The 17,503-nt window shown below is 42.8% G+C and overlaps 1 protein-coding gene across 5 annotated transcripts in view; it reads left to right on the top strand.

The window, feature by feature from the left end:
* SLC22A15 (solute carrier family 22 member 15) overlaps positions 1–17,503 on the top strand; it is a 123,709-nt gene that overhangs the window by 32,606 nt on the left and 73,600 nt on the right. The window lies entirely within an intron of this gene.

Genomic DNA, 17,503 nt, shown 5'->3' with positions numbered 1-17,503 from the left:
AAAACAGAAGCCTTTCGTTTTTGAATGGCATCTCAGTTGACATCTCAATATTGGAAAGAGCTGGGTGCTGTGCTGTTGCATTGAAGGGAAGCAGAGTCCAGGGCCCAGTGCTTAGCCGCCACCAGCCAGCCCTGCCAGTGCCACAGGCAGTGGTGAGCAGGGCAAGTGCTTGGCTCTGTCTGGGAGGAGGGGCAGGAGTGTGGTGTGTGGGGCGCTGAGAGAGAAGACTCGCGGGGGGACCGTGGGGGACCGCACATGGTGCACACGGGTTGGGCTGAAAGCAAAGTAGATTCTCATCTCCCCCAGCTGCCTCTGACAGAGTAAATTCTAGGGGAGAGAGCAAACAATTGTAATGTTTGTATTGTGGCTGGCAAATTAAAAATATAAGAGTGCACAGGTTCAGAGTAGCAGGACGACTTAGTGTCCAGTGGTGAGTGGAGGTGTGTGGCCACTGATTTCTGTGGTCTTTCTCCAGTGGCATGTGACAGAGGCAGGGAGTCACCCACTTAGGAATCTGCCATGGTCTGGTCTTCTCTAAAGTGATGTGGCTATCAAGATATTTATATCTAGTTCATGAGGAGCCTGGCGAGTGGTCCCACACAAACATCGCACAAGCACTACAGAAGTAGTGATGACTCCATTCAGCTTTCATAATTGTCAAGCCCCAGTAAACGTACAGGTGTCCTGATCTAACAAAAAATCATGAAGAATCAAATAAAATGAGCAACAACTCCTGTGCCGCTCTGCCATTCACCCGGATGCTCAGAACTCAGTGCCTGCTGCCCTGGGGTTCATAGGGTCACCCCGTCTCTTTGCATGTGTCCACGCAGTACCAAGATGAGGCATGTCTGCTGTATATTTTTAGTGCAGAATCTCCTGTTTTCCCTGAAGTCATTTATTTTGAGGTCCAAAGACAGTGTCCCCCATGCACCCTCATCTCCAGCCCTCAGAGTGTGTGAGTTCCCTGTGGGTTCACATGCTCCACTTTTGCCTTGGGCACCGCAGCCCTAGTCAGGTGGTGTTACAAATTTTGGAACAGGAGCAGGTGGTATGGGTGGTGTCCAGTGTTCTTGCCTCCTCTACCAGCATGACGAGAGTTAGCGGAGCAACAGCAGCAGGGGCAGGATGATGAGATGATGATCAGGAGGCAGCGATGCCAGGAGGGATGGTGGTGGCGGCCGCTCTTCAGCCAGTATCCTTTAGAAACTGCTGCTCTCTGCACTCACGCGAGGTTCATCCACAGTTACAGTGGCGGAGTGCAACCCCAGCCAAGCACTCCACATAAAGGCTTAAAATTACTTTTTTTTCCTTGACTGCCGCTTGGCATGTGGGATCTTAGTTTCCCTCTTTAGCACTACTTTAGTTTTGATTACTACTCTAGTTTTTCAGTTATTCTTCCCAAACTCCAAAGTGATAATATTAAAAGCAGCACCCAAACTTTGCCAGTAAGTTGGTAAATATCCTTGGTATACAATCTGTGTTTGTAGACAATATGTAGTACATATTGAAATTATTTGGTATAAAATGAGAGTTTAAAAAGCAAGTAGATGGACTTCTCTGGTGGCTAAGTCCAGTAGCTAAGACTCTGGGCTTCCAATGCAGTCCCCCGCGGTTGAATCCCTGGTCAGGGAACTAGACCCCACATGCTGCAACTAAAGATCCTGCATGCTGCAACAAAGAACAAACATCCCGTGTGCCTCAACTGATACCTATAGCTCAGCCAAATAAATAAGTAAATCAAAATGTGAAAAAGTATAAAGTCTTTTTGTCTTTTCATATAAAATACTTGAAAATAAATACCAAGGTAGAGTCTGCAGAACTCGAGTTTAAGGAGATTGTCTTATAAACACGCACTTGAAGACTCCTACCCTTATTACATTCAGGTCAGGCTTTGCAGAAGTTATTCATGGAGGATTTTGAGGAAGGGTGAATAAAAGGTTATGTAGATGTGATTAACTTGGTATTAATGCAAAAAAACCCCCCTCTAATCTAGGAGTCTTGACTACTTTAAAATGAGCTAATAGCCATTGGGGTGAATTTATGTAGCAAATTGCTGTCTGCTGTATTCAAATTATTCCCCGAGCTCTGACTCATTCAGAAAGCACCAAATATCACGGAGACACACAATTATCATGCTTAATTAATGTTTGCCACCAAAAAGAGTAAGGTTGGAATCTTTAATATCATTGTAGATATTGAAGAACTGAAATTGACTGATTATTATCTGGAGATTAATATATTTTCCCCAAGCCATACCCTGGGGTCAAAAGACAGAGTGTTAAAACTATTGGAAAAATTCACTGCAATAATTGCTTTAGGGGCTAATTTTTTTTTAATGTCTTGCTTCCTTACGCCTGTACTACTGATTGTTATCGGCTACACACTTCACCCATTAAGTGGTAATTCAGAGTGACAACTACATTGAAATGAAGCAAGTTAGTTAATCACCATGAAACTGTTCCTGAACTACCCTGTCCAAGCACTCCCTAATCACAGGAGGCCCCCGAGGACCTGACTTTCTACTGAAGGGAGATTTTCCTGTGTACAGAGCCGTAAATATTATATTTTTGTGGGATATACAGGACAGCGGAGTGCTGAAGTTTGGTTAAAATTGTTACCAGAACAGTTCAGAATTTTTCTCAGCTGAGCCCTGGGGGATGTGCTATAGTGGTGCAGGGGAAGCCACTGTCTGATTCAGCCCCACAGCCTGGAAATACTGACAAGTGAGGAGCCAGTCTGGGTGGGGCTGTGGTGCTGGTAATCTGACTTCTTTGTTGTTCAGTTGCTAGGTTGTGTCCAACTCTTTGTGACCCCATGGACTGCACCACACCAGGCTTCCCTGTCCTTCACTATCTCCCAGAGTTTGCTCAAACTCATGTCCATTGAGTCAGCAATGCCATCCAATCATCTCATCCTTTGCCCCCTTCTCCTCCTGCCTTCAGTCTTTACGAGCATCAGTCTTTTCCAGTGAGTCAGCTCTTCGCATTAGGTGGCCAAAGTATTGGAGCTTCAGCATCAGTCCTTCCAGTGAATATTCAGGGTTGATTCCCTTTAGAATTGACTGGTTTGATCTCCTTGCAGTCCAAGGGACTCTCAAGAGTCTTCTCCAGCACCACAGTTCACAGCCTCAGTTCCTCGGTGCTCTTCTTTATGGTCCAGCTCTCACATCCATACATTACTGGAAAAAACATAGCTTTGACTCTATGGACCTTTGTCAGCAAAGTGATGTCTCTGCTTTTTAATACGATGTCTGACTTGGTTTCACCAAAGCAGGACTTTGGGTGACAGGAGCTCAATCAGTAACATGTGCCCAGTCTTGTTTGGCCGCCCAGTCTTGTTTGGCCACCCAGTCAGCCCATGGAAGCTGCTTTAGTCTTAGTTTTTCTTTATGGTCAGGCAGGCTGTGTCCCCAAGTAGCCATGGGTTCATTTTCCTTTCTGGGAAAGGCTACATTGGACTAGTGATCTCCTCTGGGCTAGTGAGTGAGTGTGCCTTTTGAAAGGGACACAGCAGCCAGGTGGTGGGGAGAGGGGCTTGAGTCCCTCTCTCTGTCCTGCTTAGGCCCCTGCCTGGCTTGTTGGCTCGTTGATGTTCTGTGTATTACATATGGCACTGTTCTTACGCCTGTGTGATCCTTGTGCTCCTCTCAGAGGGGTATCTGTGGACCAGGGAAAGTGCGTTCAGGGCCGTACTGCTTCAGTCCCTCGGGCATTGGGAAGTAGATGTTTCAGTGGCAGATTTTGCCTTGACAGCTTTTTCAGCCAGGTTTCCATTACACTGCCATACTTACATTTCTCCTTAGCTTTCTTTCTCATTGATGTAGGGCTAAGCTGAAACCAGAATGTTCCATGTGTCAGATTGGTGCTAGGAGAAAAGAAAACCCCTCAAATCCCAAATCTGTCCCATACACCAAATCTTTTCTCGTACAAGAAAGCCATTCATTCAGTGGCTCCAAGGAAATGATGACAAGCTAGGTGGTTCCCCACTTGTCCATCAACTTACAACTTGATGCTTGAAGTCATGACTTTGAGATAGTGTATATGAAGATGCCTATAAGACTATAACATTTATGAAATAGTGTATACAAACTCCTATTATATAGATAATGCATCAGATACTTAATTTGTGCTGGTACTGTCAGTTAAGCACTTGGGATGATATAACTATGCACTTAGGAGACTCACAGCATCATAGGAGAAAGACAAGTAAACCGGTAACTCACCATACATCCATCACGTGCTGAGTTGCTTCAGTCATGTCTGACTCTTTGCGACCCTATGGAACAGAAGCAAAAATAGGAAGGAGATGGCAGAAGGGCTAGAGTGGTCAGCCCTGTTCCTACAAGTCAGGCAGGACTTCCCAGGAGAGGAGGAAAGATGAATAGGAGCCCACCAGGAGACCAGGTGGGGTTGGGGGTGGGTACACGAGGCAGGGGCACAGCCCATTCTAAGGGTAGTCAGTTTCTCTAAGGTGGCAGGCTTCTCGGCAACAGTGGAGTGAGTAATGTTTGTTTTCTTTGGGGAGCTGTGCCCTCCCTGGGCACCTGCAATTCTCAGTCCTGCATTATTCATGTGTGGCTAATGCAGAGTCATTCATCCACCGATGGCCAAAGCAAGGAGGACCGGAAGGTCACAGCCTCCTCGGGGAGGTACATGACCCACGCTCCAGAAAGCTTAGGAGAAAGGGCTTTTGTTTACCATGCGCCGCCCCTTCCATTAGAGTGGTCTGTGGTTACAGCACGTTTCTCAACCCTTGTTTCATGAAATGTCACCAGACATTAGTGGGGGAAAGGGGCAGCTCAGGTCACAGGAGGAAACTGCTGCAGAGGCGGACAAACTCGTGACAGTGACAGCCAACGAGAAGTCGCTCCGAGCAGAGGCTGGTTGTGTGTCTAAAGATCCTTCTTGCTCTAAAGTCTTCCTAATGTGTGTAACCAATTTAAGAAATCTCTCTTATAATCGCATTCTAGGCCAGTGAGGAAGGTTAAGGCAGCACAGCACTATTCAGAGGAGGGAAGACAAGAAAGCAACCTGGGGATGGTTTGTTTGTATCCCTGAGGCTATACCAGGATGTCAGACAGTGTGTAAAGGATAAAAGTTCAGTTAAAAGTTAGAAATTTTATTAAGGATCTGTATTTAAAACATGCACTATAGAACGAGCTAAATCTACTCTTAAAAAAATAAATGAATAAACAAAACCAACTTGGAAGTTGATTTTAAAACGAGTTATTCCTATCTCCTCACTCCCAGCCTTCTTATCATTTCCCAAGTAGCCAGGCCACAGAACCTCCACTCCAAATTTGACATGCCATCTTCCTTCTACCTTTTCCCTCTCCTTTCTGCCAGCCCCTGGTGCTGTTACCCTAAGCCACAATGACCTGCTTATTTCTAGTATTCCTTCTAATGATCAGTTCATTTTTTCCATAGTTTCCTGAGTGGAACACATGCTAAAAAATAGCTTTCACCCAGCATGTTGTAATCTCTGTGCTTGTCGTTTAACACGCTCAAATACACCATTTTATCACTAGTTAGCTCCAGAATTCTAAAACTTGTAAGTAATTTGAGCATATAATGCTCAAGGAAGATTTTGAGGCAGATGTCTTGGCATTAGGACCATAATCCATTGCCCTCTCTAATAAGATTGTGTCTGAGCTGCAGTTGGGTCATCTATAAAATGGAAATAGCAAACACCTATTTTAAAAGGTGGTTATTTGAGATTAGAGGAGAATATTATATAGAAGTTGAATGGTTACTCATTATCTAGTTGTAAGCAGCATACCCCTATTTGATACATCTTTTTTTAATTGAGGTATAATTGACCTTCAACATTATAGTAGTTTCAAGTGTACAATGTAATGATTCAATATTTGTGCAATAATATTGTGAAAAGACAACCACAATAAGTCTAGCTTGCATTCCTCACCATATATAGTTATAAAAAAATTTGTTTCTTGTGATGAGAATTTTTAAGATCTGTTCTCAGCAACTTTCAAATATGCTGTCTAGCATTAACTATAGACATCATGCTGTATATTACATGATTATATTATATTAGTAAGTCCCATGACTTACCTATTTTATAACTGGAAGTTTGAGCTTTTTGACTCCCTTCACGCATTTTGTACCCCCCTCCTCTGCCCTCTCTGCAACCACTAATTTGATCTCTGTACCTATGAGCTTTTTTTCTGTTTTAGAGTCTTCATATAAATTAGATCATACAGTATTTGTCTATCTGTCTTTTTCTGTCTGACTTACTTCACTTAGCATAACACCTTCAGGTCCCATCCTGTTGTTGCAAATAGCAGAATTTCCTTCTTTCTCGTAACTAAATAATATTCACACACACACACACACACATATATATATCTCAGATTTTCTTTATTGATGAATATTAGGTTGTTTCCATACCTTAGCTATTATAATAATGCTACAGTGAATATGAGGGTGCCTGTGTCATTTCTAGTTGGTGGTGGTTTAGTCACTAAGTCGTGTCTGACTCTTGTGACCCCGTGGACCGTAGCCTGCCAGGCTCCTCTCTCCGTGGGATTTCTAGCTAGTGTTTTCACTTTCTTCAGAAAAATACTTAGAAGTAGAATTACTGGGTCATATGGCAGTTCTGATTTTAATTTTTTGAAGAACCACCATACTGTTCTCCACAGTGACTGTACCAGTTTACATTCCCACCAACAGTGCATAAGGGCTCCCTTTTCTTCACATCCTCACCAGCACTTGTTTCTTGTCCTTTTGATAACAGCCTTTCCAACAGGTATGAGATGATAGCTCATTGTGGTTTGATTTGCGTTTCTCTGATGATTAGTGATGCTGAGCACCTTTTAATATACCCATTGGCCGTCTATCTGTCTTCTTTGGAAATTTGGCAGATTGTCTGCCCAGTTTTTAATTGGATTGTTTGGGGGTTTTGCTATTAGGTTGTATGAGTTATTATATATTCTGGATATTAACCCTTTATCAGATATATGCTTTGCAAATAATTTCTCCTGTCCAGTACGTTGCTTTTCATTTTGTTGATTGTTTCCTTTGCTATGCAGAAGTTTTTTGGTTTGATATAGTCCAACTTGTTTATTTTTACTTTGGTTACTTTTGCTTTTGGTGTCAAATCCAAAAAATCATCACCAAGATCAATGTCCAGGAGCTTATTAACCCTGTTTTCTTCTAAGAGTTCTATGGTTTCAGGTCTTGTGTTCAAGTCTTTAATCTGTTTTGATTTTTTTTTTAATCTTTGTATATGTTGTAAGATAGAGGTCCAGTTTCATTCTTTTGTATCTGGTTTTCTCAACATCATTTATGGAAGAGACTGTCCTTTCCCCATAAAACATTCTTGGTTCCTTTTTTGTAAATTACCTGACCATATACATGTGGATTTATTTCTGGGGTGTCATTCTGTTCCATTTATCTGTATGTCTGTGACATGTCTTTGATATATATTTTTATTACTCAGATATTAATTTTGTTTTTAGAATTATGTAAGCATGCAATCCATTTTAAAGCAATAATTTAGTTTTTGCAATTATATTTCTGCCATGTCAAAAAAACACGATTGATTTGCTTTGTGATGGTCCCTTAAGGCATAAGGTTTGATGATTTCAAGGGAATTTCTTAAAACATATTTTGTTACCACCTTTAAAACTTATCTCTAGTTCCATTCAATTTGAGGTTGATCTCATCCATGCTAATGGTATCAGATAATACTTGTTCATGGATGAGTCAGCCTAAGTATTTCCAGCTTGAATCTGTTCTCTTCTCTGAGGTCTCCACCTTGTCCAGACTGGCCTAGACCACTGCAATGACCTTGACAGGTCTTTCCATACCTGTGCTTACTATCATTCTTCCATTCTTTGAAGTGCAGCTAAATCAATTAAAAAAAATTATTTTCTTGAAATATAGTTGATTTACAAAGTTGTGTTAATTTCAGCTGTACAGCAAAGTGATTCAATATGAAGGAGAATATACATATTCTCCTTTACATTCTTTGCCATTATGGTTTTTCACAGGATATTGAATATAGTTCCCTGTGCCGTATACAGTAGGACCTCACCATTTATCCACTCTGTATGTAAATATTAGTTCAACTTTTCTTGACATACACTAATACTTTATCCCTTTTTGAAAGGTGCCATTCTCAGTCTCTAATCAGTAAGAATCCTAATATTAAACAAAAAACCTCCCAGATGCTTCCTTAATACCCAGTCAGTGGTTACTGTCTCAACTCTTCACTTCTGTTTTCCTGCCTTTTTACCCTCTTTGAGAGCTGGAAGGCCTTGCATGCCACCTGGCCCCATACTCAAACCCATATTTACCATATTTTTGTTCCTTTCAAGGCACCTGCTGTTGGTGCCTATTCCCAATTGTGCCCAATTTTCTCTCAGGTCTGCTTTCTTTAGATGAGTGAATGATTGTACCAGTGCTGTTAATGCCAGGCCCCTTAAATCCTTTTTGAAAATACAGTGTTATTAACTTAAGAACTCAATACAGTGATGGTGGTAAGCATATGAACAGAAATACAGATGTTGGTTATGAAATAAAAATAGATAGGTCAAACTGATGAACTGAAAATACCTTAATTTTACATTCTTCCTTTTCTGTATGATAAAAGAAAAGTAGATTTCCTGCCTTTTCAATTTGCAAGTGATTTTTCAATTTGAAATGAATTAGTATAGAAAGGAATATTCTGTAGCTTTAGAATTTGGCTTGTCATTAAAAATGAGAGGAGAGTCATCACTTATAATCTCTAGCCAATTAAGGGTTTGAGTGACTTATAAATTTATGATTTTTAAAATTTAAAGCCTCATAAAGAACACATTTTTCAAGAATGTCACAGTCATCATATTTAGGTTTCTTATAGTTTAGTTTCTGATACCCTGGTTTGGGTTTTGCCTTGGTACTAAGTATTGACCAAAGGGCAAGAAAATAACCTAGTAATTTAGTCTAACTTGGTGGGTGACCTCTTTGGTCGGTGGTAAAGAATCTGCCTGCCAGTGTAGGAAACATGGGTTCAAGCCCTGATCTGGGAAGATCCTGCCTGCCATAGAGCAGGTAAGCCCGTGTGCCGCAACCACTGAGCCTGTGCTCTAGAGCCCGGGAGCCGCAACCACGGAGCCTGTGCTCTAGAGCCCAGGAGCAACTGCTGGGCCCGCTACTGCAACTACTGAAGCCCGAGCATGCCAGAGCCTGTGCTCCGCAAGAGAAGCCAGTGCAACGAGAAAGCAAGCATCACAGCTAAAAGGTGCCCCTGCTCTCCACAGCTAGAGAAAGACTGCTCAGCAACACAGACCCAGCACAGCTGAAAATAAATAAACAAATAAATAAAACTGGAAAAATAGGTCATCTCCTGATAAATTTTCTCAAATGCTGTGAGGATCACTCTCCCAGTGTATTTTGTCTGCGCTTTGACAAAATAAAACTCTTTAGATTATATAGTAGGTATGTGATAAGCATGTAAACTATATTTGGAAAGGTTTTAATATTGAAAACAGGACAAAACATTCAAACCAAAATTGCGTAAGTTCAGGGGACAGGGAGTGTGGGAAACTGACTTGTAAACACACTATCCTAAGTACGTGCCTTGGCATTCCCGAGTCGGCCATCCCTAGTTCACCTAGATTTGTCAGTGGGTCTTCCAGGTTCCAGTCGTCACATTCTCTAATTTGCTTTTTAAAAATCGGGCAGTGCTTTTCAATTTTTCTATAGGTTCCTAACTGTTTTCCAGAGATGTAGGAAGATGCATTAGTCCAGCTGGCATTAACCTGAAGAAAAATTACTAGAAATTACTTTGACACTTAGAACTAGCAGGCTGAGAATTAGAATTTGAAATTTCCTGGTGAAACATCCCTTGGGCCATGTCTTCCTAAAACTGCCATCCAATCTGATAGCTGTCTGGTGGCTGGAAGGTTAGTATTACAGCCTTTTTGATGAGTTTGAGAAGTTCTGCAAATATGGTTCACAGAATAGTTGGTGATGGAGCAGTCATGTTGGTCTTTCCTTATTGATTTAGTGCAAAACTGATCAATGCAAGTCTGAACCTCTTGGCCATATAAACAGAACAGCAGAATTGAAGTGCAGGATAATCAAAGCTAAACTTGCAGGCCAGATTTTAAAGGCATGAAAGCACCAAAACAAACACCAAGCATCTGAAAGACATAAAAGCACGTGTTTGAACACCAGGGTGTTAACAAGACCTGGTTGCACTTGTTTTTTATTGGCTGTTGTAAGAGAAGGGATATAGCCTGTGACACATACAGCCCTTTCTTCTCTAATAAACCAAGCTAATATTTAATATTTGATTCATTTTTCAACCTGAAAATTGTCCCCCTATGCATTCCTTGTAAGTTGAGAATTCTATCACAGAACGATTGTCCATACATCCAAAATAAATTAATTTTTCACAAAACAGAATTTCTCCTTCAAATTCCAAAACTTGTAGTCATTTTGTGTGAAGCTTTAAAATGTATTTACTCATTCCTTACAGATCCTTAAATCAGAGTTTCTTAACATCACTTCATTTTTTTTGATCACTCAGGCCGTGCTTCCTGAAGTACTTGGTTAACTGGAGGTCTTGAAGAGGTTGAAGAATGCTTGGAGTAGGGGCACTGGAGGAAGTGGGTGGAAGTCTGGGGAAAGGTGGTCTGAGACTGGAATGTGCATAACCAAGAGTTTATAGAGGTGATGCTGTTGTTGCGGATGACATGGTCCAGATGAGTGGGTTGGGGATTCTTAACCCAATTGCCTGTGAGAATCATCTGGAAAGCTTAAAAACATGCAGTGCCTCAGCTCTACCACAGTGTTGTCAGGGTTCAGCTTTTGACCTCACCATCACTAACATGTGACCCTCTTCATCATGGACTCAGGTAGAGCGCCCGCTTTCTTTTCTTTTTCTTCTTTTTTGCATACACACGTTACCTTTTTAATTTTTAATTTTTTAATTGTAGTTGATTTACACTGTTGTGTTAGTTTCAGGAATACCACACAGTGATTCAGTTTTATATATACACACATATATATGGGCTTTCTAGGTGGTGCTAGTGGTAAAGAACCCCCTGCCAGTGTAGGAGGCATAAGAGACATGGGTTTGATCTCCAGGTTGGGAAGATCTTTTTTAGATTATTTTCCCTTATAACAAAATGTTGAGTAGCATTCCCTGTGTTATACAGTGGGTCCTTGTTGGTTATCTGTTTCATATACAGTAGCGTATATATGTTAATCCCATCTTCCTAATTTATCCCTCCCCCTTCCCTGGCAGCTCAAACAGTAAAGAATCTGCCTGCAATATAGGAGACCCGGGTTTTATCCCTGGGTCAGAAAGATCCCCTGGAAAAGGTCATGGCAACCTACTCCAGTATTTTTGCCTGGAAAATCCCATGGACAGAGGAGCCTGGCGGGCTACAATCCATGGAGTCGCAAAGAGTTGTATACGATTGAGTGACTAACACTTCTTCTTCCCCTTTGGTAACCATAAGTTTGTTTTCTATGTATGTGGATCTATTTCTGTTCTGTAAATAAGTTCATTTGTATCTTTTTTTTTTTCAGATTCCACATATAAGTGACATCATATGGCATTTGTCTTTCTCCGTTTGACTTCACTTGGTATGATCATCTCTGGGTCCATCCATGTTGCTGCAAATGACATTATTTCATTCTTTCTTATGGTTGAGTAATATTCCATTGTATTTGTATAACACATCTCCTTTATCTATTCATCTGTCAATGGACATTTAGGTTACTTCCACGTCTTGGTTATTGTAAATAGTGCTGCAGTGAACACTGGGGTACATGTGTCTTCAAATTATGGTTTTCTCCAGATATATACCCACGAGTGGGATTGTGGGATAATATGGTTGCTGCTGCTGCTAAGTCACTTTAGTCATGTCCGACTCTGTGCGACCCCATAGACGGCAGCCCACCAGGCTCCCCCGTCCCTGTGATTCTCCAGGCAAGAACACTGGAGTGGGTTGCCATTTCCTTCTCCAATGCATGGAAGTGAAAAGTGAAGTCGCTCAGTCGTGTCCGACCCTTAGCATGGACTGCAGCCTACCAGGCTCCTCCGTCCATGGGATATTCCAGGCAAGAGTACTGGAGTGGGGTGCCATTGCCTTCTCTGGGGATAATATGGTAACTCTCCTTTTTTTTTTTTTTTAAGAGATCTAGCTTTCAAATAGACATTCTAAGTAGATTAGTGGAAATAAAGAAGAGACAGAGGATAGATCAGCCATCTCTTGAGACCATTTCCTGGACACAGCGACATGATGCTTCCAATTATGTTTATTGTGCAGAACTTGATAGTGTGGCCATCCTGATTGTCAGGGAGATTGGGAAATTTAGCCTTTCTTCTGGGGAGCCATATGCCCAGCTAAGCATTCTCTTCCTGTGAAAGAAAAGAAGAATGGCTGTTTCAAAACAGGCTAGATTCTGTGCCCCAAAAAGCTAGTAGGTTACACAGTCTAATGATGTGGTCTTCAGACAAGCTGATAATTTTGGAGTTTGGTTATCTGCTCACACCTCAGGTTCTCAGGTCCTTGGGTAAAAAGGAAAAGCAGCCTCCAGTTGAGAGGGACCTGGTTCAGTGGGTGAATTTCCTCTGTGGACAATCAAAGTTCAGTAAGAGCAAGAATGGAAAGTACAGAGGAATTAAAGAAGTAGGGGATTTCCTGAAGGTGGGACATTATTTCACCACCCACCATCCTGCTATGTCTTCCTTTTCTCCTTTTCTCAGCATAGATTTTGTTATTATAGTAAACAGTCCTTTGCAAATCCCCACAACTTCCTGGTGCCTCGTTCCCTGTGTAATACTTCTGGGAAACCCCTTGACTCCTCCCCGCCTAGAACTCGAGTGTGCATTCACCGTGCCCTGTGACATTTCCTTTGAATGGGCCATGTCCCCTTCTGAGAAGGGCCTGTCTTCTTCCTCCTTAAACTTTAAGCTCCCCCTCCGCTCACACTCCCTTCAGCCGTCAACCTCACTTGATATTTCAGTGAAAAAGAACTGAAGCAATCCAGCAAGGTCCCTTTACTGCCTGCTTCTGAATCCACGTTCTGTCTTCCTCCCATTTGCATTGGAAGTTCCTCCCGTCTGTGAAAGGCTCCCTTCTCTACTTTGTGCCATCAAGACCCTTCCTTCTTGCTTTTCCTGGTTTGTTTCTCCTGAAGGTGGCGCCAGTGGTAAAGAACCTGTCTGCCAGTGCAGGAGACATGAAGAGATGTGGGTTCCGTCCCTGAGTCTGGAAGATCCCTGGAGGAGGGCATGGCAACCCACTCCAGTATTCATGCCTGGAGAATCCCACGGACAGAGGAGACTAGTGGGCTATAGTCCATGCGGTCACAAAGAGTCAGATGTGACTGAGCATACCCTCTCTACTTTGTACCTTCAAGCCCTTTCTTTCTTGCTTTTCCAAGTACTTTTCTCCTACAAGGATATCTTCGCTACTGTCTCTCATTAATGCATATACATGTCAAAAAATACACCAGTTATCTCTGACCCCCACCTTCCTGTCCAAATACTGTCCTGTTTCCTTACTCTTCTTCACAGCAAAACTCATGGAACCCATTCTGTGTACATCTGCTGCCTGCAGTTCCTTAAACTTGTCTAGTTCTTCAACCTTCTCCAACCCAGCTGCCCTTAGCACTCTACTGAAATTGCTGTTTTTGAAGTGTCCATTTTGTTTCCAAATATAACTGCACACCCCTGTCCTCGTCTTAACTTGACCTCTAAAGCAACATTGGATATACTTGATTACCCCCTTCCTCCTTCAGTCACATCTCTTCTTGTAGTGATTGTGACACCACCGTCCCCTCTGTTTCTTGCTCTCTCTGACCCCCTACTGCTGCTGCTGCTGCTGCTGCTGCGTCACTTCAGTCGTGTCCAACTCTGTGTGACCCCATAGACGGCAGCCCACCACGCTCCCCCGTCCCTGTGATTCTCCAGGCAAGAATACTGGAGTGTGTTTCCATTTCCTTCTCCAATGCATGAAAGTGAAGAATGAAAGTGAATTCGCTCAGTCGTGTCCGACTCTTAGCGACCCCATGGACTGCAGCCGACCAGGCTCCTCCATCCGTGGGATTTTCCAGGCAAGAGTACTGGAGTGGGGTGCCATTGCCTTCTCCACTGACCCCTACTAGTAGTGAGTTTTAGTTCTCTTCTACTCAGCCACCAAATGTGGATGTGTACTGGGCTCCTGAGCCTCCTCCTTCATCTCTATTTTCATAAGCTCTCATTTCCTCTCCCTTGAGCTCAAGACACATCCAAATGCTTGATGAGCATTTCAGTATGAATGTTTTTATAGGCATCTCAGTCTCCATCTCATCCTCAAAATGTGTCTAAACAGAACTCTTACTTTCCCACTATGTACCTGATAACCCTTTTGCAGCTTCCTCTACCTCAAAATGTCACCACCACGTACATACAATGGAATATTACTCAGCCATAAAAGAAATGAGTTGGGTCATTTATTAGTGATGTGGATGAACCTAGACCCTGTTATACAGAGTGAAGTAGGTCAGAGAAAAACAAATATTGTATATTAACACATACATTGGTACTGATGAACCTCTGTGGGACAGGAAAGAGACACAGATGTAGACAACGGACTTGTGGGCATAGTCGGGGAGGGAGGGTGGGACGAACTGAGGGGGTAGTGCCTACGTGCATCCACTGCCAGGTGTGCAACACACATCTAGTGAGAAGCTCTGTGTAACACAGGGAGCTCAGCTCCGTGCTCCGTGACCACCTAGAGGGGTGGGATGGGAGTGGAGGGAGGCTCGAGAGAGAGGGGATATATGCATACTTACAGCTGATTCACATTGTTGTACAGTAGAAACTAACCCAGCATTGTAAAGCAGTTGTCCTCCAATTTAAAAAATATATATCCTCAATATAAAAAAATAAAAATGAAAAAAATGTCACCACCATCTCCTGCATGGCTAAAGTTAAAAACTTGGGTTAAATCCTTCACTCTCCCTTTCTCTCCTCCCCGCTCCACATCTCACTCATCAACAAGTCCTGCTAGTTCTGCCTTCAAGATCCCTCCATGTTCACGTGATTCATGTAATTCCATCATTCTTGCTTTCATCCAAGCCACATCATCTCCTGGACTATTGTAGGAGGTTCCCTGCTCCCACTTTTCCTGTCGTATTATATTCTCTAAGTGTGAATGCTGAGCTTTAGAAATGTAAGTCCAGGAGTGCAACGTCTTCCCTGTGCCCTGGACTAAAATCCCAGCTCTTTACTGTGACTCAAGGGCCTGCATGACCTGATGCCTGCACAGCTCTCTGGTCTCATTACATCCCACCCTGCAAAAGGCACTCTGACAAGTCTTCAAGGACCTTATGTCCATTACACTTATCCTCATGTTCCCCAAACAGCTTTTTGGTGTTGATCACTTCCTCATCATCCAGGTCACAAATGTCACCTCCCCAGAGAAGCCTTCCTGGATACCTTATTTAAAGAGATTTTCTTCCAGCCTATCCCTATATGTTTACTTGTTTAATGTCTCACTCTACTAGAACTTGCACTCCATGAGGGCAGGGACCAAGTCTAGCTCATTTGCATCTGTATTCCCAGTGTTTAGTATAGTTTTATTAACCTCTATGCTATGCTAAGTCACTTCAGTCGTGTCCGACTCTGTGTGACCCCATAGACGGCAGCCCACCAGGCTCCCTGTCCCTGGGATTCTCCAAGCAAGAACACTGGAGTGGGTTGCCATTTCCTCTCCAATGCATGAAAGTGAAAAGTGAAAGTGGATTCGCTCAGTCGTGTCCGACTCTTAGCAACCCCATGGACTTCAGTCTATCAGGCTCCTCTGTCCATGGGATTTTCCAGGCAAGAGTACTGTAGTGGGGTGCCATTGCCTTCTCCATTATTAACCTCTAGTAAAAACTAATCAAATACTTATTAAATACTGGGATGAAAAAAAACCTGGAGTATAGTTCAGTTTTTGGTCATAGATCTTCCATCACTCTCTTATTTAAATTACGACTGCCACCAAGAGCAGTAACTGCCTGATTACTATTTTTAAGGGCAGTAGCAGCCTAGATTATTATTTCTAATCCATGAAGGGCTAGGAAAATAGTTAATTAATCTTGTTAAGAACTGCATGTGAAGGACAGAAGAACTCAGAAGTAGTAAAGCACAGAATTAGTGAGGGGCTTCATCCTTGTTTATTTTCCAGTGCCTAAATGTTTGTGTGTGTTGTTGTTGCCTAAAGATGTCTTGTCAAGATCTTTATCCATCTGGTCCTGCAGGAAATACAAGAGAAGGAGAGGAGTTAGATGTGCTTTGGGCCATAACAACTGATTGTCAAAGCGTGGGACAGGAGCAGTTTGAAGGATAGAAAAGGGACAAGTAAGAGGTGTCTCCATGCAAGTTTTTGAGAAGGGGCTTTGTTAAACTTGTCTTTGCTGAGCCCAGGAAAGGGGCTGTGGAGGGGAGAGATGAGCAGTCTCTTGGTTCTCTGAGGTCACATCTGAGACACAGGTTGGCTTTCATCTCTGTTAGCAAAGGTCACCGTAACACGTCACTAGCTAGGTCTAAAGATAATGGCATTTTAAGTAGAAGGTGATTGCTTTCTCTTTGAGCTTGTAAGTTTCCCTAATGGTAAAGAATCTGCCTGCAATGCAGGAGACCCAGGTTCAGTCCCTGGGTTGGGAAGATCCCTTGGAGAAGGAAATGGCAACCCACTCCAGTATTCTTGCCTGGGAAATCCCATGGACAGAGGAGCCTGGGGGGCTACAGTCCATAGGTCACAAAGAGTCAGACACGACTGAACAACTAAGACACACAGTACTCCAGGGATTCTTTTTTATTGTGGTAAAACATACATAGCATAAAGCATGTCATTTTAAAGTGTACAGTCCAGGGACATTAAATATATTCACATCTTTGTGCAAACATCACCACTATCCACCTCAACAACTCTGTCATTATCCCAAACTAACAGGTAATCCTCACTCTCCCAGCCCCTGGTAACCACTATGCTGCTTTGTCTCTGGGGATTTGATTAGTCCAGGTGAAGGAAAAACACTCCTCCAGTATCTCCTCTACTGGCAGCTACTTCCCTTCAGACACTTCTGCCAACAGATACGTGTGGGTGGGAGTTAGGGGGCAGGGTGGGGTTCCCACATCAGGCTGTTCTGCCATACCAGCAGGGTGTACTACAGTTTGGTTCAGGTCTGATACCATCTACCTGAGTTAACATCAGGTCTCACAGGTCAGGGTTCCATCCCACAGGACTGCCCCCTCTGCCCCCTTCAGACACCAGTCACAAGTTCAGGCTATTTCCTGTGCTTCTGATAAGCTGATTGTAAATCAGAGGGTCCTCTTACCTCCTCCTTTGGTTGGATTAATTTGCTAGGGAATTTCCCAGAACTCAAACATTTTATTTACTAGACTACTGATTTATTATAAAAAGCTGTAACTCCAGAACAGCCAGGTAGAAGAGGTGCACAGGGCAAGGTGTAGACGGATGGAAGAGAACAGAGCTTCCACACCCTCAGAG

The sequence above is a fragment of the Bos taurus genome, chromosome 3 (assembly GCF_002263795.3).
Source record: "Bos taurus isolate L1 Dominette 01449 registration number 42190680 breed Hereford chromosome 3, ARS-UCD2.0, whole genome shotgun sequence".
In the NCBI taxonomy this organism is placed as follows: domain Eukaryota; kingdom Metazoa; phylum Chordata; class Mammalia; order Artiodactyla; family Bovidae; genus Bos; species Bos taurus.
Note: the sequence above shows the minus strand (reverse complement) of the source record. Positions and strands in the feature narration are given on the sequence as shown.